This window comes from Thalassophryne amazonica, chromosome 6, assembly GCF_902500255.1.
Source record: "Thalassophryne amazonica chromosome 6, fThaAma1.1, whole genome shotgun sequence".
Lineage (NCBI taxonomy): Eukaryota > Metazoa > Chordata > Actinopteri > Batrachoidiformes > Batrachoididae > Thalassophryne > Thalassophryne amazonica.
In genome coordinates, this window is record NC_047108.1 from 116,633,889 (window position 1) to 116,661,548 (window position 27,660).

The 27,660-nt window shown below is 44.4% G+C and overlaps 1 protein-coding gene and 1 long non-coding RNA gene across 2 annotated transcripts in view; both read right to left on the bottom strand.

The window, feature by feature from the left end:
• Positions 1-27,660, bottom strand: part of LOC117512968 (thymocyte selection-associated high mobility group box protein TOX-like) — a 255,724-nt gene that overhangs the window by 216,418 nt on the left and 11,646 nt on the right. The window lies entirely within an intron of this gene.
• Positions 468-26,117, bottom strand: LOC117512969. The gene is made up of 3 exons (XR_004561427.1): positions 26,105-26,117; positions 24,713-24,719; positions 468-616 (listed from the first exon to the last, which is right to left on the bottom strand). It is a non-coding gene; the product is annotated as an uncharacterized LOC117512969 (long non-coding RNA).

A 27,660-nucleotide genomic window follows, 5' to 3' on the forward strand; every position in this document is an offset into this window, starting at 1 on the left:
AGCGTTCAGTTTGGAAATGATCTGGTCGTTTGAGCCTGTCGATCGCCGCTCGGAACGCGGCGCGCCCTCCGCCATTGTGTGCCGTCTTTAAACCGGCTGTAACACTCCTCAATCTGTGTGATCCCCATAAAATCGTTCCTGAAAGCCATCTGAATTTAGCAAATGGTGTCCACCTGGCTGTCTCTCACAGTTTCTGGAAAAATTTGATGCAGCAAAGCTTCAAATTATTCAGACATTTCCCTGACAATAAAAATCTGACGAGGGGGGTGGACCAGTGCTCACACAAAGCCTGCTCACAGGTGAATGACGCAACCGACAGGCGTGAAAAAACTCACGCATGCGCACGAAGGTTCAACCTTGGCTGATGCAATCACATGTGATTAAAATCCATATAGTTTTTGAAAAAAATAAAAAGGTCCGTTACTTTTTGGACAGACCTCGTATATATATATAAAAGTTTCATAATACACCTTATGGTGCGATGGGACCTGGAGTAGTAAAATTTAGCCCACCCGCCTACCTCCAGTAGTCCTGCACCACCCCTGGGGGACCTGTTGTGTTACAAGGATGCAGGCACACAGGGAGCCCCCACTAAGTCAACAAAGGGACATAGCTACTGGAAAACCCTCCCAGGCAAGCTAGATAAATACTACCCCAGACACAGCCCTGGACCATTACGTTCCATTTGGTCTTACGTGCCCCCAAAAGGAGGGGATATATATATATATATATATATATATATCCCCCTCTAGCTGCCACCTTATCATGGTGGGGGAGTTTGCATACCCGGATGGTCCTAGGAGCTATCTTGTCGGGGGCTTTGTGCCCCTTGTAGGGTCTCCCAAGGCAAACAGGTCCTAGGTGATGGTTCACCTCCATGACCAGTAAAAAATCAAGGACTGAGACGTCGCCTGGTATGGCGGAGCCGGGGCCCCACCCTGGAGCCAGGTCGGGGGTTGCGGCTCGCGCGCGAGCGCCTGGTGGTCGGGCCTTAGCCCATGGGGCACGGCCAGGCTCAGCCCGAAGGAGCGACGTAGGCCCGCCCTCCTGTGGGTTCACCACCTGCAGAAGGGGGCATGGGGGTCGGGTGCAGAGAGGATTGGGTGACGGTCGAGGGCGGGTGGCCCGCCAGCCCGATCTATGCTCACAGCCCCTGGCTGTTGGGACATGGAATGTCACCTCGCTGGGGGGGAAGGAGCCTGAGCTTGTGCGGGAGGTTGAGAGATACCGACTAGAGATAGTCGGGCTCACCTCCACTCACAGTTTGGGCTCTGGTACCCAACTCCTGGAGAGGGGCTGGACACTTCATTTTTCTGGCGTTGCCCACAGGGAGAGGCGGAGAGCTGGGGTCACATTGCTTATTGCTCCCCAGCTCAGTCGCCATGCGTTGGACTTAACTCCAATGAACGAGAGGGTCGCGTCCCTACGCCTTCGGGTCAGGGACAGGTCTCTCACCGTTGTCTCGGACTACGGGCCGAGCGCCAGTGTAGAGTACCCAACCTTCTTGGAGTCCCTGGGAGGGGTACTAGATAGCGCTCCGACTGGGGACTCCATTGTTCTCCTGGGGGATTTCAATGCCCACGTGGGCGGCGACAGTGAGACCTGGAGGGGGGTGATTGGGAAGAACGGCCTCCCCGATCTGAACCCGAGTGGTGTTCAGTTGTTGGACTTCTGTGCTAGTCACAGTTTGTCCATCACGAACACCATGTTCGAGCACAAGGGTGTCTATAAGTGCACGTGGCACTAGGACACCCTGAGCCGGAAGTCGATGATCGACTTTGTAGTCGTATCATCTGACCTTTGGCCACGTGTCTCGGACACTCGAGTGAAGAGAGGGGCAGAGCTGTCGACCGATCACCACCTGGTGATGAGTTGGATCTGCTTGGAGGGGAGGAAGCCAGTCAGACCTGGCAGGCCCAAATGTATCGTGAGGGTCTGCTGGGAACGACTGGCGGAACCCTCTGTCAGCGAGGTCTTCAACTCCCACCTCCGGGAGAGCTTCTCCCAGATCCCGGGGGAGGTTGGAGACATGGAGTCCGAGTGGACCATGTTCTCCACCGTCATTGTTGATGCGGCCGCACGTAGCTGTGGTCACAAGGTCTCCGGTGCCTGTCGCGGTGGCAATCCCTGAACCCGGTGGTGGACGGCGGAAGTAAGGGATACCGTCAAGCTGAAGAAGGAGTCCTACTTATCTTTGTTGGTAGGTGGGACCCCGGAGGCAGCTGACAGGTACTGGCAGGCCAAGCGTGCCGCAGCCCGTGCGGTCGCAGAGGCAAAAACGCGGGTCTGGGAGGAGTTCGGGGAAGGCCATGGAGGAGGACTATCGGTCGGCCTCAAAGAGATTATGGCAAACCGTCCGGCGCCTCAGGAGGCGGAAGCAGGTCTCCACCAGCACTGTTTACGGTGCGGGTGGGGAGCTGCTGACCCTCACTGGGGATGTTGTCGGGCGGCAGAAGGAATACTTCGAGGATCTCCTCAATCCCATCGTCACGTCTTCCGAAGAGGAAGCAGAGACTGGGGACTCAGAGGCGGACTCATCCATTACCCAGGCCAAAGTCACTGAGGTGGTTAGAAAGCTCTTCGGTGGCAAGGCTCCTGGGGTGGATGAAGTCCATCCTGGGTACCTTAAGTCTCTGGATGTTGTGGGACTGTCTTGACTGACACACCTCTGCAACATTGCGTGGCGATCGGGGACAGTGCCTCTGGATTGGCAGACTGGGGTGGTGGTCCCTCTGTTTAAGAAGGGGGACCGGAGGGTGTGTTCCAACTATAGGGGGATCACACTCCTCAGCCTCCCTGGTAAGGTCTATTCCAGAGTACTGGAGAGGAGAATTCAACCGATGGTCGAACCTTTGATTCAGGAGGAGCAGTGTGGTTGTCTTCCTGGTCGCGGCACACTGGACCAGCTCTACACGCTCCATCGGGTGCTCGAGGATTCATGGGAGTTTGCCCAACCAGTCCACATTTGTTTTGTGGATCTGGAGAAGGCGTTCAACCGTGTCCCTCGGGGCACCCTGTGGGGGGTGCTCCGGGAGTACGAGGTCCGGGGTCCTTTGCTAAGGGCTATCCGGTCCCTGTACGACCGAGCAGCAGGAGCTTGGTTCGCATTGCCGGTAGTAAGTCAAACCTGTTTCCAGTGCACGTTGGCCTCCACCAGGGCTGCCCTTTGTCACCGGTTCTGTTCATTATTTTTATGGACAGAATTTCTAGGCACAGCCAGGGTGTAGAGGGGGTCTGGTTTGGGAACCACAGAATCTCGTCTCTGCTGTTTGGGGATGATGTGGTTCTGTTGGCTTCGTCAAATCAGGACCTTCAGCGTGCACTGGGGCGGTTTGCAACCGAGTGCGAAGCGTCCGGGATGAAAATCAGCACCTCCAAATCCGACGCCATAGTTCTTGACCGGAAAAAGATGCTTTGCCCTCTTCAGGTCGGTGGAGTGTCCTTGCCTCAAGTGAAAGAGTTTAAGTATCTTGGGGTCTTGTTCACGAGTGAGGGACAGATGGAGCGTGAGATCGATAGACGGATCGGTGCAGCATCTGCAGTGATGCGGTCGCTGTATCAGACCGTCGTGGTGAAGAGAGAGCTGAGTAAGGGGGCAAAGCTCTCGATTTACCGCTCGATCTATGTTCCGATCCTCACCTATGGTCATGAGGTTTGGCTCATGACCGAAAGAACGAGATCGCGAGTACAAGTGGCCAAGATGAGTTTCCTCCGCAGGGTGGCTGGGCGCTCCCTTAGATAGAGATAGGGTGAGGAGCTCGGTCACTTGGGAGGAGCTCGGAGTCGAGCCGCTGCTCCTCCACATCGAAAGGAGTCAGTTGAGGTGGCTCGGGCATCTTTTCCGGATGCCCCCTGGACGCCTCGCTGGAGAGGTGTTCTGGACACGTCCCATTGGGAGGAGGCCCCGGGGAAGACCCAGGACACACTGGAGGGACTACATCTCTCGGCTGGCTTGGGAACGCCTTGGGGTTCCCCCGGAGGAGCTGGGGGAGGTGTGTGTGGATTGGGAGGTCTGGGCGGCTTTGCTTGAGCTGCTGTCCCCGCGACCCGACTCCGGATAAAGCAGAAGAAAACGGATGGATGGATATATATATATATATATATATATATATATATATATATATATATATATATAGACACAAAACAAGGAATGGACACTGAGTCTGATTCCAACAGGGTCCTCAAACATTCCACAGTGAATCATTTAAATTATTATTAAATTATTCAATTTAATGATTTTAATTTTATTCATTAATAACATCAAAAAAATTGCCCCAGTTAACTACACCAAGACCTGGAGAAACTGCATTTTGTTCTGGCTGTAAGGGTCGAGTGACAATAAAAGTGAGTCTGAGTCTATGAATAAAATTAAAATCGTTTTAACAAATAAACACTAAAACAAACACCATCATGCGTGATGAACCCTTATAAAATACATTTGAAAATAGCAGACACTTTGTTGCTCATAAATACGAACATATTCTCTTCACTTCCACATATCTGGAGGGAACGCAATAAGAATCATATTGATTTGTGTATGTTTTTTTTCGGCGCAAACTGTGTATCTGTGCAGTTAAATGCGAGTTTAAGGTGACAAGCTGGAAATGCGCATTCCCGTGAAGGGGGTGCTTTTCACGGCAGGGGTGCTGAATTCGGCACAAAATTACATATTTCCAAATACACATTTATTTGTAAAAACCAACACACTAGTTAGAAATCATAAATTTCTGTTTGTTGATCACAAAACACGTGTACAAATTGAGGAATATTTGTAAATCTCCTCTGTGCATTTGAGGGTTTGATAGTGTTGCTTTGTGTGAACCGCGAGCTGTTTGCGCTGAGAATGTCTCAACATTGCATAAGTGAGCAACACAGTGAATGCGTGAGTTCGGTGATCCACAAATACTGAATCACACATCACAAACAGAATTTTCAGTTTTGCAAATGCCTTTTTTTTTACAAATTAAAAAAAAAGATATATTTACAAATAGACATTTATTTGTAAAACCCAACACACAAGTTGCAAATCAGAAATTTGTGTTTGTGGATCACAAAGCACATGTACAAATCAAAGGATATTTGTAAATCACCCTCTGTGCATTTGCAAGTATTAATGAGACAAATTTAACTCCATATGCAACCTTTTTCCGATTTGGGGTTGTAGGTCCATGCATGCAACACACCCTTTTGGCCACTAGATGCCACTACATCAAGATGATTCAAACATTCACGCAGGCACTGCCGCCAGTAACGTTGTTCTGGATGATTGTCTTGTTGTAGTTCTTCATTCTTCGAGGTTTCCAAGCCAAATCTTAACAAGCAGCTGAATTTGCAGCATGCTGGACATTTTAAATAGTGGTAGTAAACAGAAGCATAACACCCCAACCAATCAGAAGAGGGACAAACCCCTGCAATGGACATGGCACGGAGGAGACACAAATTCACTGCATAACTAATATGTAGATTATTACAATATTAACAAAGAGGTGTGTGTTTGGATATCTGAATACAAAACTGAATTAATGCCTGAATTCCAAAGTCCTGCCAATAACAACAAAGCCAACCTCCATCCAGACATGTCATATGAGAATATCGGCCCTGCTGATCTCATCTGGTTCTCTTAGAAAAAAAAAGACGGAGACAGTTGACATGTAGTTTATGGTAATATTTTCAACCTGTGAGGTGATTTGACACTGACTGTCACCCATGACTGATATGTGCAGCCAGGAACAGGAAAAAGTACAGAATTCTTTCAACCTGAACAGTCGGGTAATATTTTAAAATGGTTAAAAACAAACAAACAAACAAAACCTAGTGTAATTTGTAATTCATTTTAACATTTATTTATTTATTTATTTATTTTTTAAACAAGATAAGTTTGCAACAAGCCTTACAACTAACTGTGCTACAGAAAAGTAAAGCTTAAAATATCAGCCGTGGAGAAATTGTGACATGTGTATTGTTCATTAATGTTTTTTTTTAACAGCGGGTGTGCACACTAACATCTTACAGATATAAGGTGTCTTGTAAATCACTTCAGATGTGTTATCTGGTTTCAAAAACAGCATTTCTAGATTTAGAAGTGTTTATACAAAATAGATGAGAAACATAATTGATTTATACAGAAATAACCTGTTTCAGAGCATTTTCTGCCGTCTTGGTTTATTTTTTCAAGCAAGCAGCCAGCTGACATCATGCTACCTTTCTTTACTCTGATTGGCAGTCGCTTTGTCCTTCCCACATCCTTGCGCAGATTAGGGAAAGCTCCCACGTGATCTATTACATTGCTACCAAATGTAGTCATGGCATCTGATCACTTGAATTTCTCCCCTACAGGGGTCAAAATTCTAAATCATTTCCAGACAGCATAAATTTAGAACGTATTGGTGATATAACATTATGAATCCCTTATTTAAATGATGAGGAATAAAATTCTAGTGATGCCAAAGAAAATTTTCTTATGACTTAAATCTTAAAAACCCAAAGGCTGTACAACTTTAAACAGTGATCATCACAATCACTAATAATTTTTTGTGGCTGCATGTAGGGCTGAAGTGATTAATCCAATGAATTATTATCTGCCACATGTCATCCTGTTATAGGTTGTAGGTTCAGACAACCCAGCAGGCAGCATGTACCCTGGTTAGACCTCCAGCCCACCACACAGATAACTCAAACAATTTGCACCTTTATAGTCACGACATCCAAAAGCTTCAAAAACACAATCCTTACATAATTCAAAGTAAAAGTGCTCTAATGAGTTCTCATTAAAATGAGTAAATAAACTGATATAATTTCAATACAATGTTTTTGAAATTTTTGCTTTCAGGCTTTCATTTATATTAAAGAGATTTTGGTCTCTCCTATACAGTCCTGATAAAAATTGTTTAAAGCTGCACCAGAGATTACACTTGTAGAAACTACATGGATATTCCTTTAACTCCAAAATAAGAAGGGAAAAAAATACACCATCACTTTTCCTCCTCGTAGCACGCAGAGAGTGAGAACGGGTTGCTGTGATAATCAGACTGAAGCTGATAATTGTGTTTGTAATCGTGGTTAATGTTTTACAGCACATGTGATGATAACCTAATCTAGATGCTGCAAACGGGAACGTTTGTTTGTTGACAATGGAAAAACAGAGGACAATGGGAGATGAAAGGAACTGTTGACTGTTAACAAGTCAGTCTGACAGTTAAGAATTTCTTGTGTGTGTGTGTGTGTGTGTGTGTGTGTGTGTGTGTGTGTGTGTGTGTGTGTGTGTGTGTGTGTGTGTGTGTGTGTGTGTGTGTGTGTGTGTGTGTGTGTGTGTGCGCATATACGCCTGTTTTCAGGGGCTGCTGCTTGCGGTCAGCAATGGGGAGATTGAGAAGAAAGCAGCAGCTCAATCTCCTGTCTGCGTGAAAACCAAATCTACGCCAGTCTGTATCGAGTGCGGTTGTTTGGGTAACAGTAAACCCGCTGCACTTGCCACGCGGCATTAGTCATTCATCTAACAAGCTCCACCGTGCAAACAACAAAGTGCTCCACTGTTGACTTCCTCTTATTGAATGCTGAGCATATATGCGTGTTTGCTAGCAAGGCATGAACTTTCTGCTACCTGGGAAATGGCTGCCATGTTTGTTTAGTTGTGCGTTTCCCCTGATAGGAAGTCAACATGTGTGTAGGGGGGTTTTTCTAAGAGAAAGAAACAAGAGGAGGAGGGAAGTGATGGGTGAAAGGCAGATAGGAGGGGATTAGGGAGAAGGCAATTTTTCAACGGGCCAGGCATAGTACGACATGATCTCTAATTACCCACAAAGCACTGTGTAACCAGAGCCACAGATTAAGATGCATTATCAGGCTTAATAAAACATGACCATCTCTCAGTTTCACTGCTGCTGCTGCTGCAGATGTTTGTTTCTGTTTGTGGCGTCCTCGGTGCCTTCGTAGAGGGACTGGACAAACACTTGTGATTAAGTTGGGTTAATAACAAAATGTGTTTCATTATTATACAATGCCACACATTTCACAATACAACCACCTTTTATTGAATTTGGGACTCTTGAGGCTCAGTCAGGAGTAGTTTTACACATTTCGCTTATTGCCTGCAGCAAGAAAAGCTCCAGCAGCACTCACAGTGGACTGCCCTCATTTCTCCGATTCGAAAGCAAATATTCAGAATATTTTAGGCCCAGCAGACCCCAGCTCTGGTCCACTGAACAACATGCATGTGTAATGATCGGGGAAAGCCTGACACCCATCTACAATGCAGTGCTCAAGGCCAATTCAAAGTTTACATCCACTGTGCAGATCAAGGGCTGTGGGAGGACCATGAACCACATGTGCACATGTGAACTCCACACTAAAAGGAACTAGAATTTTGCAGGGAATCAAACCCAAAGCCTTCTTGCTAGAAGAAGAGTCTTTACTGTCATTGCATGTAGATGAATTAATAGGACAAAATTTGTCCTCTGCATTTAACCATCCTAATTACAGTTAGACACAACCCAACCACTAGGGGCAGTGTCCAGCCAGAGTTCAGCGCCCAGGGACCAACTCCAGATGTAGAGATGCTGCCTTGATCAGGGGCAGAGAAAGGAGCAGACCCTAAATAAGCATGTTTTTTGATAGTGGTAGGAAACCCACGCATACACGACGGGGAGAACATGCAAACTCCACACAGAAAGGCCCAGGTGGGAAGCAAACACAAGACCTTCTTGCTGTGAGGCAACATTGCTAACCACTAATCCACCGTGCTGTCAAGACAGAATTCTAAACACTCTGGATTGTGACTCCTGACACCAAAATTACCCCTTTTCCCCACCACTGAGTTTAATATTGCATCTAACTGTGCATTACCAGAAAAAAAAGTACTTTACAAGTTGGCAACCGGCTCTCTGCCTACATGGTTGCTATCCAGGACCCAAGGTGGGTCAATGGTGTTGTGGAAGTGGCAAAGTGCAGCATCAGTGCATGCTCCCATCCTTTACTAACCAGGTTCGCCATTTGTTGACGGGACAACCTGAGTTTTAAACACCTGACTTTGAAGAGCAACACCTAATGGGGTTCTGGGTGATATCCAAAACCCAACACCTGTATGAGCCCCTTACAGCTGGTTCAGGGTGGGCGGCACACCAATAACAACCCAGATAAGGCCACAAATATTTTTTGAATGATGCCAACAAACAAAATGATACAGATAAATGAATGAAAAACAACTTCAAATATCCATTAATTTGGAAACCAATAAACATTTTGGTGTATCCAGAACTTAGATCAACACCACAGAGCTGAGACTGTGATAATCAGAGCGCTGGGCTTTTCTTTTTCCCATTTTGGTGAGCTCCACACTTGAGTTAAAACACCTGCTAAATTCATTTTTTATAGCTTTAACTGGCTATAAAGTCATTTTCACATGAAAACATAAGTTTATGATTATGGAAATATTGTTAAATGGTGATTGTGTTGTGTGAATCATGCTCCTTTAAGCCTGAATGATCACTAATTACACACAAAGATTTGTTAACCGTAAAACTAAAAATCTTTGAATCAAGACGTTTTTCATCCAGGAGGTGCAGATATGAAAATGAAATCAGCACAGATTTAAATGTTGCAGAAGTAAGATAACTGCTGGAGGAGACACACAGTGGAAATCCAGTATACACACACACACACACACACACACACACACACACACACACACACACACTTTGGATCCAGAGGACCATCACTGGGAATCACTGCTCTAATTTTCCAAAATATTCCCAGAACTTTTAGTGCAAATTAGTCATTGAATCCAAAACAGGGCCACTCATTTCAGACTCCTGGGAATCTCAAATACAGTAGTTCATGGACTTCTGGTATTTGTCTTGTAAAAGTGGATTATCACTGAACCTGTAATTACATATCCTGCTGTTCTAAAACAGCCTAAATATTGTACTTACAAATTATGTCTTTATTCCCCGACAGGGCAGAACATTCTCTTTACTTTTCTAGCCTTGAGGTTTCCCCTTTGACCAGCCTGTTTTCACACTGATCTTATCGCACACTACTTGCTTATGCATGTGCACACACACACGCACACAGACACACATGCAGCAGTTCTCATACAAATATAACAAAGGAGCATTTTTGCACACATGCATATGTCCACATTTGCTGGGTTTTGTCAGTAAGTGCTGCTTTACGCTCTGGGTTTTCACTACTGTCTACTGTGTTATTAACAATTCTATAAAAAGATCTGCTCACGTTTCCCTTTCCTGTGTGCTTGTCGTGTTAACAAACCTAACCGAGCTTCTGTAAGGTTTTGCCCGTAATCAAAAACATAACACAAATGACCATGTGTTATAATTTCCAAAATTGTACATTCTTCCCCCTCTGTTTATTATCTTAGCGACCATCGCATGTTGTGGCTCAGGGCCAGACGGTGTCTACGTAATCCAACAACATACAGCCTTCCTCAGGTCCTCTGCAACTTTTTAAAAATGTTTCTCGACCCATTTAATGCTCCGGCACCCATTAGTACTTTTTTGTTGTTGCTTTTGTTTTTAAGTGCACACACTCCCGCGTTTTAACAAATTCTGAACACCGCTGGCATTAGCAGAGCTGTGTAGTGCACTTCCCGGCGCTCTTTTCCCTCAGCTCATTGTAAACGATCATGGAGCTCATCATTAGCTCTCAAAGAGGAAGAATGAGCCACAGTTTGATTACCTCTGTGGCTCTGTGGGCTCCCGCAGTCTCTGCTGACTGAGTTGGACGATTACAGCCTGGCACAGGCAATTATATGTCACTGCTAAATATGTCACACGTAATAAACACATGCTCCTGACAGACCAGGGACAGGGCGACACGATCGCAGCTGCGGGAAAGAGACAACGGAGTGCACTTCGAGATTGTATAGATTTATCAAACTTGTTCTCCCCGTCGTGGAATGCTCTAGCTGTCCAAATCGATGTCTAGCACTAAATTAATGAACTCTACTAATGTTCAGATTGACAAACAATAGACAGTTTACAACCCGGAAGAATCAGGATAACACAAGCAAATTAAACCGTTTGTCAAAATCCATGATGTCTCAGGATTTAAACAGTTTATTATGGCTGTAACAAGTCCCCAATACACTTTGGAAATTTGTTTGAAAACTGTCCTGTCGATTTTTTTTTCTTTAGCTTTAAGTCATAAAAATTTTCTTTGGCACCACTATAACTGTATTCCTTAACATTTAAATAAGCGATTTATAAATTAAATCTGCGCTGTGCGGAAATGATTTAGAATTTCGACCCCTGATGGGTCGACCTACGTTTGGTAGTGACGTCATAGATCACTTGTGTGCTTCCCCCGAGCTGTGCGAGGAGCTGGGAAGGACACAGCGACAGCCAATCAGAGTAAAGAAAGGCAGCGTGACGTCAGCTGGCTGCTCGCTCAAACAAAATAAACCCAAGATGGGGAAAAATTGTCTGAAAAAGTGAATTGCTGTATAAATCTGCTTCTCATATATTCTGTAAAAGTTAAAGTTGGTGAGAAATAAACACTAAATCTAAAAACGCTGTATTTGAAATGAGATAAAACCACTGAAGTGATTTACAAGACATGTTATGGATATTAGCGTTGCATGCCCCGGGAACACACATCAAGAAAAAGGAAAGGTCACAGGTGATCTCAAAACCTCACACGTGTATACATGTGCATACACACACTTCCTCTGCAGTTCGTCTGCACAACGTCATTTGAAGGAAAAGACAATACCCCCGCCCCCAGATAAATATGTTCTCTTCATTAAAATGAGCTGAAAGTTTGCAACATGTTACAAAAATAAAGCAACATGATAATACTTGGATTTCAGTAGAAACAAAATTGTCAGTTTTGTGAAATTTGAAAGGCTGTACAGTTAAAGTAAAAGCTCTGGCTACATTAACTGGAAATGTTTGTCCAGCTTCCCACCTCTTCCATGCATGCATACATTTAGGACATAGATTCCAGCACACAGCAAATACATAAGTGATCCACTAGATTTGAATTCCATTTCAATAGATTGAACTCAGAGTGTGAATCTTTCCCTTAAAGGAAAACCCCTCACATGATACATATCGAGATACATGAGCTACAATACGATTCAGAGATGATAAGTTTTTTATTACAGAACTATTAAATTGTGTGCGATACAATGCAATCTAATTCAATTATTTGTTTAATGTAGACAGCATAAGATAAAAGTGGCATTGTATCAGGTTTCTACTACTGTGCTGCAGCACATCGGCCTTGCTTCTGCTCACCTTTTGTGCAACACAGCATACAGTAGCAAAAAACTCAGTGTAGAAGAAGCCCAGACGAAGAAGCCATCTGTGGGGTTTTTGTTTTTGTTTGTCAGACTCAGTTTTCTACTGACCTCTAAACATTTATGTGAGTTTGAAGACAAGGAACCAACAGCACAACAGCTTCACTCAACCAATTCACAACTTTAAAATCGGAGAGTCGACCAGCTCTTAGTGCATTTAGGTCGACCGAGGGTTTTGCAAATTGATGTAATGTAGTCATGGAGGTGATGGTCTAGTGGTTAAGCGTTGGGCTTGAGACCAGAGGATCCTCAGTTCAAATCCCAGCCTGACTAGAAAATCACTAAGGGCTCCCCGTGTGTAGTGCGTACCTTGCATGGCAGTACCCTGACATCAGGGTGAATGTGAGGCATTATTGTAAAGCGCTTTGAGCGTCTGATGCAGATGGAAAAGCGCTATATAAATGCAGTCCATTTACCATTCATAAGGTTTACTTTAAGACAGATTTCCAATTCATAGCGGTGAACTGTTACACCCCTACCTTTTATGGTTTCTTACTTAAACTTGATTCATTTAAGGAGTACGAACTAACTACAAGATAAAGATAAATATGTAGATTTCCTTAATTTGTGTTTCCACTCACAAAATGTCCACGAATACACACTTACTGGAACGGTGCAAAGTATGTGGAATTGACTATATTTCTGTGTCAGTGTTGTCAACTTGGTAATTATACCACATTACAGGTGCACGCTCTTTAAATGAATGATTTACAGCAAGGGCCACCAACCCTGCTCCTGGAGATCTCCTACTCTGCATGATTTCCATGTCTACCTACTGCAGACTCAGCTGACTAGTCAACGCTGGCATTTCTGAGCTTTTGATCGAATGAGCACAGCCAGCTTACTAAATCAGAAGTGGATGGAGCAAAAACATGCCCGGCAGGTGACTGCCAGCAGCCGGGTTGGTGGCGCCCGGTTGGTGGCCTCCATTTTTGCCTCTGACCAGAAACATTCCAGGGCTTGAGTGTTCTTTGGAAGCACGGTCAACTGCCAACATTAGCTTGACCCGCGTCAAGAGTGCACTGGTGACCCAACTGTCAACATTCATGTCATTATCTTTACTTAGAAACAGGTTTTATGGAGCAACCACAAGATTTTCTATTGCTCAGTACAAATGCATAATAAGGATTTCAGGCAGCCAGAACTTCTTTTCACTGTGGGACTATGTTTCTGGAACTGGACCACTTGAAGCTGTGGTACAGGGACGTGTGCTGCTGACTCATAGGAAGACGTCTGCCAGCTGTGGCTTCTCTGTGCAGAGTTTACATGTTTCAGGTAATCTGGAATCTGTCATTAAAACCTGAGCAGCACCTTCTCACTCCTTTGACCCGTTTGCATCACTCACGACAGCTGGTGCGTAGCCAAGAGAGCAAATTACAAATGCAGCAGCTGCATCCACGACTGCTTAACAAGGAACTTTCCCATAGCGTTCGACACACGGTGGACCGGTGACCTCTGCTCCATCCTGACATGTAACCCTCAACAGGACAACTCACAATGCATGAAGCATGGAGAGGAGGTACTTATGTGAGTTAGGGAAAGTACTGCAGCTATACAGCAAGCAGGAGAGAATCACACACTGACACAGTAACGTCAAACCAACATCAGTCTGTGTTGTGCATCAATGTTGCTGGATTTCTGACCCTGGTATCACTTTTCACAAATACATTGTTTACCCTCTGACACCTGAGGTCTCAAGTAAAATGTCCACGAGTGGCACTCTGCTACGGGTTGTGGGGGCACATCTCAGCATGTCAAAAAGTTTCAGTACAGTAGTACTCCATTATACCCGTGCATGGCTGTGCATGCTGGTGTATAATAATTTACAATGGTTGGTCCACACTGCTCACCATGCTTGAAGATGATCAGAACATTTATTGTTAAGCTTTGGACATTTATGCTCAACAGATCAAGAGCCTGTTACATGGTAGAAATAAGCGTGAGAACAACTTCTGCGGTTTTTAGTTTGCACATCAAAGTGTGCAACCACTTCTTACCACTAAAGCTGAGGAAATTGTTGACACTGTAGGTTATCTAACCGAGGGTTAGAGGTGTGCTAGGAGGTATAGCAGGATGACAAAATAAAGACACAAAGGCACCACAGTGTGAACAGACTGACAAAATTCTTCTGCACTGAAGTCACCGCCAAGCAACAAGCAAAGAGAAACTGGCCTTTCACAATAAAAGCATTAGACATGCACTGCTGTAATAATAATAACGACAACAACAATAATAATAATGTAGCATTTTCTAACCTTATGGCTCGGTCACACAGCACTAACGAAACCCAAACGAAACAAGAAATCTGGACTTCGTTGACTATCGCCGGCATTGTTTAACCTTCGCGCAGCTTCATTCCCGCAGCTGCCACTTCGTCAGGATTTTTAAATTGTCGAAAAATTTGAACAAATGCCACTGAAAACCTCAATTCGTCCGTATTTTATTTGCTGTGATTCTTGGCGGTTTCTTAGTGTTTGCTTATTTTTTGTAACGTTAGCGTTTCATTCGACTTCGTTCAACCAGCTGAATGTTTTCATACAGTACAGAAGCCGATTTGTGAGTGCTGCTGTGGAGGAGAGATGCAGCTGCGTCTTCCGCGGGCGGTGCTGGTGTGTGGTGTGGGGCTTCTGCCACTGCGTGTGATGGAGCAAGTGCGGCTGCTGTCATGCCGTGGTGCTAGCCAGCCAGGAAGAATTTGCCAGCCTCCTCTGCCAGCACATGCCAGTCCATGATCGTGGTGTTGGCAAGCGCTGCGCGCACATGCAGAGGGAGTTGCTGCACAAACATTCTGGCCGGTGTCCTCTCAGAAGCTGCAGCATTCTGTCCATGAACTCTGAAGGGCTTGCTGTCCTCCAGCCTGTGCAGAGAGAAGAGCCTGCTGGCCCTTTCAGCATATGACAGTTCAAAAGGTTTGAGGAAGTGATCCTTGATGGCTGCGTATTTGTTTGCAGCAGTGGGGCTTTGCAGGAGTGCGATCAGCCTCGTTGCCGTGGAGCTGCTGAGGTCCGACATGACGTAATAATATTTTGTGTCATCTGCGGCAAACTGCACTTCTGTTTGTGCAAGCCAGGCAGCAGTTTACAGAAGTGTGACTTTGAGCATCAAGTGTGAAAAGTTTCAGCAGCAGTGGACATTTGTGTGTGAACAGCTTTGCGGTGTGAAACAAAAACCCCAGTGCGATCACAAATGGCTGCATTTTTTTCTGGGAGAGGTGATGATCTTGTGGTTAAAATGTTGGGCTTGAGACCAAAGGATCCTCGGTTCAAATCCCAGCCTAATCCCCTGGTTGCTCCCAGTGTGTAGTGAGTGCCTTGTATGGCAGCACCCTCAAATCGGAGTGATATTATCAGGATACTCTCACATTATAATTACGTAATCATAATAAATATTGATACAGATCATTCCACGGAAAAAATTGTGATTAATTATCAAACTGCTTATATACACCGCTGAGTATACAAGTATTCACTGACACAATTTTGCTATTATTGTTTCTGTACACCACCAGAATGGAGACAATATAAAACAAACAAGATGTGCTTGTAGTATAGACTTTCAGTTTTACATCAAAGGGTTTAGATGATTTTCTAATTACAGCCATTTGTAATAACAGTTTCTTCATTTTCAGAGGTAATAAATATTGCTTTTCATACAAATCACTTTTACAGCAATTTTCCCTTTAGGCGAGTCAAGGATGATGCGTGAACATTTACAAGTCACTGAATATGTCAATCAATCAATCAATCAATTTTATTTATATAGCGCCAAATCACAACAAACAGTTGCCCCAAGGCGCTTTATATTGTAAGACAAGGCCAGACAATAATTACGTAAAAACCCCAACAGTCAAAACCACCCCCTGTGAGCAAGCACTTGGCGACAGTGGGAAGGAAAAACTCCCTTTTAACAGGAAGAAACCTCCAGCAGAACCAGGCTCAGGGAGGGGCAGTCTTCTGCTGGGACTGGTTGGGGCTGAGGGAGAGAACCAGGAAACAGACATGCTGTGGAGGGGAGCAGAGATCAATCACTAATGATTAAATGCAGAGTGGTGCATACAGAGCAAAAGGAGAAAGAAACACTCAGTGCATCATGGGAACCCCCCAGCAGTCTAAGTCTACAGCAGCATAACTAAGGGATGGTTCAGGGTCACCTGATCCAGCCCTAACTATAAGCTTTAGCAAAAAGGAAAGTTTTAAGCCTAATCTTAAAAGTAGAGAGGTTGTCTGTCTCCCTGATCTGAATTGGGAGCTGGTTCCACAGGAGAGGAGCCTGAAAGCTGAAGGCTCTGCCTCCCATTCTACTCTTACAAACCCTAGGAACTACAAGTAAGCCTGCAGTCTGAGAGCGAAGCGCTCTATTGGGGTGATATGGTACTATGAGGTCCCTAAGATAAGATGGGACCTGATTATTCAAAACTTTATAAGTAAGAAGAAGAATTTTAAATTCTATTCTAGAATTAACAGGAAGCTAATGAAGAGAGGCCAATATGGGTGAGATATGCTCTCTCCTTCTAGTCCCCGTTAGTACTCTAGCTGCAGCATTTTTAATTAACTGAAGGCTTTTCAGGGAACTTTTTAGGACAACCTGATAATAATGAATTACAATAGTCCAGCCAATAGACACCATGTTTCTAAGATTTGTGGGGCCAAGTACAATAACTTCAGGCTTCATGTCCTCTGGCTTCATGGATAGATAAAGCTGGGTATCATCTGCGTAACAATGAAAATTTAAGCAATGCCGTCTAATAATACTGCCTAAAGGAAGCATGTATAAAGTGAATAAAATTGGTCCTAGCACAGAACCTTGTGGAACTCCATAATTAACCTTAGTGTGTGAAGAAGATTCCCCATTTACATGAACAAATTGTAATCTATTAGATAAATATGATTCAAACCACCGCAGCGCAGTGCCTTTAATACCTATGGCATGCTCTAATCTCTGTAATAAAATTTTATGGTCAACAGTATCAAAAGCAGCACTGAGGTCTAACAGAACAAGCACAGAGATGAGTCCACTGTCCGAGGCCATAAGAAGATCATTTGTAACCTTCACTAATGCTGTTTCTGTACTATGATGAATTCTAAAACCTGACTGAAACTCTTCAAATAGACCATTCCTCTGCAGATGATCAGTTAGCTGTTTTACAACTACCCTTTCAAGAATTTTTGAGAGAAAAGGAAGGTTGGAGATTGGCCTATAATTAGCTAAGATAGCTGGGTCAAGTGATGGCTTTTTAAGTAATGGTTTAATTACTGCCACCTTAAAAGCCTGTGGTACATAGCCAACTAACAAAGATAGATTGATCATATTTAAGATCGAAGCATTAAATAATGGTAGGGCTTCCTTGAGCAGCCTGGTAGGAATGGGGTCTAATAGACATGTTGATGGTTTGGATGAAGTAACTAATGAAAATAACTCAGACAGAACAATCTGAGAGAAAGAGTCTAACCAAATACCGGCATCACTGAAAGCAGCCAAAGATAACGATACGTCTTTGGGATGGTTATGAGTAATTTTTTCTCTAATAGTTAAAATTTTATTAGCAAAGAAAGTCATGAAGTCATTACTAGTTAAAGTTAAAGGAATACGCGGCTCAATAGAGCTCTGACTCTTTGTCAGCCTGGCTACAGTGCTGAAAAGAAACCTGGGGTTGTTCTTATTTTCTTCAATTAGTGATGAGTAGTAAGATGTCCTAGCTTTATGGAGGGCTTTTTTATAGAGCAATAGACTCTTTTTCCAGGCTAAGTGAAGATCTTCTAAATTAGTGAGACGCCATTTCCTCTCCAACGTACGGGTTATCTGCTTTAAGCTGCGAGTTTGTGAGTTATACCACGGAGTCTGTTGTATGGCTGGGGGGCCTGGCTGCCTTTTTGTTTCTGTCTTTTGTTTTTCCTTCCAGGTGGCTTGCATTTGGGACTGAGTGGCTGTGTTGCTGAGGTTATCAGGACCTCACCCTGATCACCTGCGGCTCGTCAGGACTCACAGCTGAGGTGCATCTATATGGACTGGAACATGGTGGCATTTAAGACTGGAGTATACAGTGTGTATTTGCCAGAGACTCGACCTTGTGACCAGACGGGTGAGATCGTCGTCTCGGGAGCCATCTCATCATCAGTGGATGCAGAGAACGTCCAGGGTTTGATGCACGGTCTGTGAAAGAGGAGGGGGTGAGGTCTCACGCTCATCAGCACACTTCCTGAGGTACGTTAGATTTTGTGACTAACGTTTATACAGTCAGTAAATGTGGTGTCCCTCACACCTTATTATATTGAGCTGTATGTTAGTCATGTATCGGTTTCCACTGCAGTGGAGTTTTGTGAACTGGATGTTCCATGCCTGCAGGTTGGGAAGCTGATTAGTAATCAAGCCAGGAAGTGTTTGCTGTTTGTACACCTTTAAGTGTTCTCTCTGTGTGTAGAGTGTGGACTCACATAAATGGTTCCTTCTTTCACAGACTCGGTTTGTTGCGGCCACCTGGGGGGTGTCGGCGGGGTCCTTGGGTCCGAACAGCTTCTGGCTCCGGACCGTTAGCGCTGCTGGGAGCACACCACGCCAGACCGCACTTTCTGTTATTTTTGTATCACTGTTATGTATTAAATTCAGTTAGCCTTTGTACCGTGCTCTGCTTATTTCATACTGGGTCCTTCAAACGCTGGTCGGTTCTCCGAGCTGCGTCCGACACATAACAGTAGTCTCTGGCCAAACATCACAGACCCAGCGGTAGCAGAGACGGTAACGCGCCGGGAAGGCGGCAGCAGACGTTCAGAAGTTATCCGGATCAGTTGCGGGTGCTCTCCGCCCGGATGGTGCGTGTTTGAGACCCATTACTGAATACTGATTTGTGCTCTCTTGCAGCCGTGTTCCTGTGTTTGTGCCTTGTCCGTGGGTCGTGGTGGAGTGTGACTGGCGACGGCTTTGCGTCACGCTCCGACCGGATAAGAGGTTTAAACGAGAGCTGCAAGAGTGTGTCTGTAATGGGTGCACGCGCACGGCGGAGCTCTGTGGCACGGGTCGCTGAGCTTCCTGTGTTACAGTTGTAGCCCCGTTTCCCCGGATAAAGATAACTACTGCGTCTGTTGTATCAGCTCCGGCGTTATTTAGTTGAGCACATTTTGGTTGTGTGTTGCACACAGCTGCGCACGGAGATGCAGCTCGTTTGTTTTTTGTCACCAAAGGGGGTTTTTCATTTTTAGCACTTTGGCTCCCTCTTTTGGTGACTGAGTCACATTACCGTCAAGCTCTTAAGTTGGAACAGGTGTGTTCCATTTGTTTGAGCTTGACGGTATAAATCACTTATTTTTGTGTTAGTTCATTTTGTGTGGGTGTTTTTTGAGTTGGTTTTTGTGTGGGATTTTATTTTTTGTTTTTCACTATTTAGTGTCTGGGGTCGTGACCCTGCAGTTCTGCCAAAAAAGAAAAAAAAAAGAAAAAAAAAAGGACCCGAGCAACCTTATGTCAGTCTGTTAGTCTTTCTTTTTATTTTTTTTTTCAGTTTCACCTCCCAGGGTTTGATGGGACGGTCCCCTGGGGGGTCATGGGGGGGGTATTTGGGTTGTTGTTTTTTCTTTCTTTTTTGTTTTGTTTTTTGTTATGCCCTCTCTTCTCCTCTGACTCCAGCCGTGTGAGCCGTAGTGTCGGCGTTGCTGGAGTGGTGCAGTTAGGTTGTGCTGGGCGTTTCCCAGGTAACCTCTGCACCCGGGAGGGGAGGGGGGGGTTTGGGGTATTTTCTTTTTGTTCCCTCTCTTCTCCTCTGGCTCCAGCCGTGTGAGCCGTAGTGTCGGCGTTGCTGGAGTGGTGCAGTGTGGTTATGCTGGGCGTTTCCCAGGTAACCTCTGCACCCGGGAGGGGAGGGGGGGGTTTGGGGTATTTTGTTTTTGTTCCCTCTCTTCTCCTCTGGCTCCAGCCGTGTGAGCCGTAGTGTCGGCGTTGCTGGAGTGGTGCAGTATGGTTATGCTGGGCGTTTCCCAGGTAACCTCTGCACCTGGGGGGGGGGGGGGTGTTTTCCCCCCAGTTTCTGCCCTCAGGGTTTGACTGTGGTGTCCTCTGGGGGGGAAAGGGCTGTGGGTCCATCTAGCCATAGACGGCCGGGGCTGGGTCCATTGGTCGTGAGGGGAGGCGTCTCCTGGGGTTGACGAGTGGTCCTCTGGGAGGCGCTGGGAGTCCCCGTGGGTGACGTTGGATCCCAGAGGGACCTCGGCTATGGTTATTACTCCTGGAGCTGGCGGGAAGTCCTCTGGGGGGTGTTGGTCCCTACATGTCGTTTGGGGGGGGGGGGTGTTAGCGCTTTTATTTGTAAGCTTAAGTTTGGGGTTTTTCTTTTCTCCTCATCCCGGGGTTTGATAGGACGGTCCCCTGGGGAGGGGGGGGTGGTTTGGTTGTTTGTGTTTCTTTTTTGTTTTATGACTAATGACCGCACATGGTTGGATAAAGGCTGACCGCACAGGTTTAAGAACTCCTGGCCACACCTGTGCTAAGTGACTGACTGAAACAAAGGCAAGGATGCAGCCAGAGGAGAGGACATCAACCATTCTGTTGGAAGACGAATGCAGATGTGGTTTCCAGCCATGGTCCCTGGAGGGGGGTGTTTCTCCTGGGCCAGGTTTGTGTGGTCGCCGGGAGGCTTCCCGTGAGGGTGGGGTACTGTTGTATGGCTGGGGGGCCTGGCTGCCTTTTTGTTTCTGTCTTTTGTTTTTCCTTCCAGGTGGCTTGCATTTGGGACTGAGTGGCTGTGTTGCTGAGGTTATCAGGACCTCACCCTGATCACCTGCGGCTCGTCAGGACTCACAGCTGAGGTGCATCTATATGGATTGGAACATGGTGGCATTTAAGACTGGAGTATACAGTGTGTATTTGCCAGAGACTCGACCTTGTGACCAGACGGGTGAGATCGTCGTCTCGGGAGCCATCTCATCATCAGTGGATGCAGAGAACGTCCAGGGTTTGATGCACGGTCTGTGAAAGAGGAGGGGGTGAGGTCTCACGCTCGTCAGCACACTTCCTGAGGTACGTTAGATTTTGTGACTAACGTTTATACAGTCAGTAAATGTGGTGTCCCTCACACCTTATTATATTGAGCTGTATGTTAGTCATGTATCGGTTTCCACTGCAGTGGAGTTTTGTGAACTGGATGTTCCATGCCTGCAGGTTGGGAAGCTGATTAGTAATCAAGCCAGGAAGTGTTGTTTGTACACCTTTAAGTGTTCTCTCTGTGTGTAGAGTGTGGACTCACATAAATGGTTCCTTCTTTCACAGACTCGGTTTGTTGCGGCCACCTGGGGGTGTCGGCGGGGTCCTTGGGTCCGAACAGCTTCTGGCTCCGGACCGTTAGCGCTGCTGGGAGCGCACCACGCCAGACCGCACTTTCTGTTATTTTTGTATCACTGTTATGTATTAAATTCAGTTAGCCTTTGTACCGTGCTCTGCTTATTTCATACTGGGTCCTTCAAACGCTGGTCGGTTCTCCGAGCTGCGTCCGACACATAACAGAGTCAGGCACTTCTGATTTAAAGCTCTCTTTTTCAGAGGAGCTACAGCATCCAAAGTTGTCTTCAATGAGGATGTAAACTATTGACGAGATACTCTATCTCACTTACAGAGTTTAGGTAGCTACTCTGCACTGTGTTGGTATATGGCATTAGAGAACATAAAGAAGGAATCATATCCTTAAACCTAGTTACAGCGCTTTCTGAAAGACTTCTAGTGTAATGAAACTTATTTCCCACTGCTGGGTAGTCCATCAGAGTAAATGTAAATGTTATTAAGAAATGATCAGACAGAAGGGAGTTTTCAGGGAATACTGTTAAGTCTTCAATTTCCATACCATAAGGCAGAACAAGATCTAAGATATGATTAAAGTGGTGGGTGGACTCATTTACATTTTGAGCAAAGCCAATTGAGTCTAATAATAGATTAAATGCAGTGTTGAGGCTGTCATTCTCAGCATCTGTGTGGATGTTAAAATCGCCCACTATAATTATCTTATCTGAGCTAAGCACTAAGTCAGACAAAAGGTCTGAAAATTCACAGAGAAACTCACAGTAACGACCAGGTGGACGATAGATAATAACAAATAAAACTGGTTTTTGGGACTTCCAATTTGGATGGACAAGACTAAGAGTCAAGCTTTCAAATGAATTAAAGCTCTGTCTGGGTTTTTGATTAATTAATAAGCTGGAATGGAAGATTGCTGCTAATCCTCCGCCTCAGCCCGTGCTACGAGCATTCTGGCAGTTAGTGTGACTCGGGGGTGTTGACTCATTTAAACTAACATATTCATCCTGCTGCAACCAGGTTTCTGTAAGGCAGAATAAATCAATATGTTGATCAATTATTATATCATTTACTAACAGGGACTTAGAAGAGAGAGACCTAATGTTTAATAGACCACATTTAACTGTTTTAGTCTGTGGTGCAGTTGAAGGTGCTATATTATTTTTTCTTTTTGAATTTTTATGCTTAAATAGATTTTTGCTGGTTATTGGTGGTCTGGGAGCAGGCACCGTCTCTACGGGGATGGAGTAATGAGGGGATGGCAGGGGGAGAGAAGCTGCAGAGAGGTGTGTAAGACTACAACTCTGCTTCCTGGTCCCAACCCTGGATAGTCACGGTTTGGAGGATTTAAGAAAATTGGCCAGATTTCTAGAAATGAGAGCTGCTCCATCCAAAGTGGGATGGATGCCGTCTCTCCTAACAAGACCAGGTTTTCCCCAGAAGCTTTGCCAATTATCTATGAAGCCCACCTCATTTTTTGGACACCACTCAGACAGCCAGCAATTCAGGGAGAACATGCAGCTAAACATGTCACTCCCGGTCCGATTGGGGAGGAGCCCAGAGAAAACTACAGAGTCCGACATTGTTTTTGCAAAGTTACACACCGATTCAATGTTAATTTTAGTGACCTCTGATTGGCGTAACCGGGTGTCATTACTGCCGACGTGAATTACAATCTTACCAAATTTACGCTTAGCCTTAGCCAGCAGTTTCAAATTTCCTTCAATGTCGCCTGCTCTGGCCCCCGGAAGACAATTGACTATGGTTGCTGGTGTCGCTAACTTCACATTTCTCAAAACAGAGTCACCAATAACCAGAGTTTGATCCTCGGCGGGTGTGTCGTCGAGTGGGGAAAAACGGTTAGAAATGTGAACAGGTTGGCGGTGTACACGGGACTTCTGTTTAAAACTACGCTTCCTCCTCACAGTCACCCAGTCTGCCTGCTTTCCCGGCTGCTCGGGATCTGCCAGAGGGAAAGTAACGGCGGCTAAGCTACCTTGGTCCGCACCGACTACAGGGGCCTGGCTAGCTGTAGAATTTTCCACGGTGCAGAGCCGAGTCTCCAATTCGCCCAGCCTGGCCTCCAAAGCTACGAATAAGCTACACTTATTACAAGTACCATTACTGCTAAAGGAGGCCAAGGAATAACTAAACATTTCACACCCAGAGCAGAAAAGTGCGGGAGAGACAGGAGAAGCTGCCATGCTAAACCGGCTAAGAGCTAGTAGCTGCGCTAAGCTAGCGGATTCCTACAAACACACAAAGTGAATAATGTGAAACAAATCGTTATCTAGTTAACTAGATCAATCTAACTGCACAGATTAAACAGTTAACAGATACAGCAAAACACCGCTGTGCTCCGGAACAGGAAGTGATACAATACTGCAGTGAGAGCCAACCACCAGTAGAGGCAAGCAAGAGTCAAAACTCTTCCTTGCCAAAATTGTCTTGGACTTAATTTACATCAATCACTATGTAATACAAATAGCATGGAACTGTGTAGTAAATCTGCACAGAGGGACTGTGCAAGAAGGAGATGAGTGAGGGAAGCCACCAAAACACCCACAATAACTCTGAAGACGATATAAGCTTCTATGGCTGTAACCGGGAAAACTGTGCATAGCACAACTTTTGCTTGTTGCATCAACAGTTCGTCAGCTTGGGAGTGGAAGAGAGTAGGAATTCCTATCAAGAAACAATGTGAGCTACACTATGCCAAAAGTCCCATGAGCGATTTCAGCTTAGATTTATCTGTTGCTTTTTTATGAAAATCCTTCTCTACTCCTTAGATTGATTTAAAATTAATGAAATAACGTCTTATATGCTACATTATTTGCACAATTTCTAACAATATCAACATGTAGCATTGCTGTCGAGTCTTTGCAGCCATTAGCAATCATAATCAACATTTAACAAAAGCCCCAGGTGCCCACTCAGCAGCAGGTGCAAGCGCCGTTGCCTTTTCTTTCTTCTTTCACACTAAGAATGAGAATGCCATGGCACTGCCCCACGGGACGGCCAGGGCTGACTAACGAAAGCACTCTACAGTGGGACCACGGCTCATCTTAATTATGGTAACAGACGCTGAGGGGGATGCACAGACTCATAACCAGCCACCTCTCACACATTTGTACTGTCAGTCTCGCTCTCTGGTGACTGACACCATACACAAACATTTCATTTAAAAAGCAAATATTAAACCAACAAAAAGGGGAAAAAAAGAGAAGCTATTTCCGATATTACGATATTCCATGTGATAATTTTGTTTACTCCTTTTTTCAATCTCTCTCTGTGTACCATCTTTAGAATTGATCCGAAAATGAAAGAAGCCTGTTCCCCTAAAAGTAAGTCACCCTGTGGTTAGTTATAGAAAACGCACTTTCCACACAAAGTCACCTCGAAGGCAGGAAATCCGTGCAATATGTGACTCAGCCAATGTCAGAGCCAATTCCAGTTTTTTATTGAAAGGATTTCAAATGGTCAGAATCCCTATTAAAAATCTCCTCCGTGTGTCAGAGCAGGCAGAATATGATTTAGTGGCTGTTTTTGCTCTGCCCCTGCACGCTGTGTGTCACCGGCTCTTACTGTGGTATGCATGGCCTTCCTCTGCACGGTGCAATGAAAGCAATTGTGACTGTGATCCGTAGTCAGCAAAACGCTTGAATGGCTCCGTGTTAGCATGCACAGGCACACGCACAGCCGTGCGGTGCCCATACCGAGGCCCTGATTACTTCAACCCATTTGAATTGTGCTCATGCTTTGGCTCTCTTTCTGTGCGTCAGTCACATGTCGCACAGTTTGTCATTAGCTCTCAGCGATAACGTCATTAGGACTCAAACATTAACGTACGTGACTAATTAATGCGCACGGCCAAGAACTTATACTGGAGCTGAAACAAACATGCAAGCAATAAGACTGGTCAATCAATATAAATATAATCATGACCTTTCGTGGAAGTCAAATGCAGAGTTTTGATGAGGTTTTGCTCTTTTTCTCATTTTTTAAAAAGGTGTTATATTATAAAACCAGTTATAAAAACCAGGTTTACGCATTTTTTTAAGTTAAAGTGGGTTGGAATTTCAATTCATGTTCAACATGCATGATGTACAAACATTGTACATCGGTCCACACAGGATTTAACCTGCTGTAAGCAAACTGTGACATATGTTACAAAAATCCATAACTAGAAACCTGATTTCACTATAGAACACATCTTTGCCAAAACTGGAGAACGTCCCTTTGGTTTCACAGCAGTTTCATTCTGACTCGCCACAGCAGTTCTGAGGTGAATCTGTATGATGATTTGGCACAAGCTGTACACTAAATGCGCCAACATGGTTAAATAACAAGTACTGCATTCATGCATCCGAGTGCCCTGAGCATTCCACGACAAATTCTCCCCGAAGAAGGGGGTGAGTGGATGTACAATCATGGCCAAATATTACATTTGTCAGACTGCTGATTTCAAAAATAAAGTCTGATTTCATCACAAATAAAAGAAAATCAATCACAAATAACTCACTGGTTTGTGTCCATTTTTGTCCTGTACAAATCCTCTCTTGTTCATTAAATATGCTCCTTGTCAGCGCCTCGCCTCACGTAACACGTTTTCAGTCATAACCACGCAGACAATATAATTTACTTCATTGAAACATTTTGTGCAGTGTTATATTAAAGCAGGAAACCCTGGTTCTGATGGCAGCTTAAAAGGTTCCTCCCTGTTCAAATCCAGGTAACTCTCTGCACTTAAATAATTAATTTCTTTCTCTCCATTTTTCTTCTCTTTAAAGATAAAACATCAATTTGCCACTTGAGATGGAATTTTCCAGTCAGCCTCTCACTGAAAATAGTGGATCATCCAGATTGTCCTGCCAATGACTGCTGACATGTAAACCTTCATTCTTCCGGAACACTTCCTGTTTTCTTGTGCAAGTCTTTCAAAATAAGAGCACATTTCAACTTATTACCAGCACACACTGATAACATTGTCAAAGGTTTTTGCAATGTTTTTGGGTCATGAAATTAATTTATTTCAGGGTGGGCACTTAATAAACTTTCTTCAAAAAAGTCGTCATGTAAATTCACAGCCAAAAGAAAGTAATACGCATTTTTGAGACAACTCATTTCATATGAGCTTGCTGAAAATGCAGATGTCTAACACCACTGACACTGACTGCTTTAAGCTGCATTCTAAACATGACACACATGTTGTAAAAGTAGTTTAAAGTAGATGTTAGATGTTATTGTCTTTATACAAACAGCAACAAGTCGTAAACCAGATTTAGTGTTGTTACATTAGAGATGAGCTGCTTTTGAGATGTTCTACACAAAGGACAGAACGGTTCAAGATGGTAAGACTGTTTAAAATATTGTCCCATTTTTTAACTGGCCGATATAAATAAATGTAGAAATAGTTTAAACTGAGTAAATTTGAGATAAAATGGTTTAAAGCAGTTGCCAAAACAAGCAAAACCTGACCTGATCTTTGGATCCTGGACATTAGTTTGCCGTAATTAAAGTTTGTATAATGTTGCACTTCACGAAACAATACAAAATATACTTCATCCAAGAAAAAAAAACAGAAGGCATACAAGAAAGATAAAAAAATGAGGCTTAAAAGTGTTTTTTTTTTTAAATATAAAATAAAATAAAAACTTCCCAAAGTACCTGTTTGAGCAAATATGTCTTAAAAGACTTAAAATTATCAACAGAATCTACAGTATGAAGCACTAGGATTTTGGAGTTACACTTTAAAACAGGTTTTTAAAAGAGAACCAGGAACCTCCAATAACCTCTGTCCAGAGAAGCTTTTGGGGACGCTGGACGTACAGGTCTGTAAAGGTTCTGAGACGTACTCGGGGTGTCTGACCTATAACAACATAATCTGAAGACAAGAAATTGGAACAAGGGCATAAAACAAATATTTTTTTAATTGATTTTGGATATTTTGTAGACTATATGAATAATTGTACAACCAAACCAAAGCAGAATGGATAATGATCATTATATATTCACACACAAAGAATTTTCAGCCTTTACACTTTGCAACAAATACGACTGTTTGTGTTCATAAA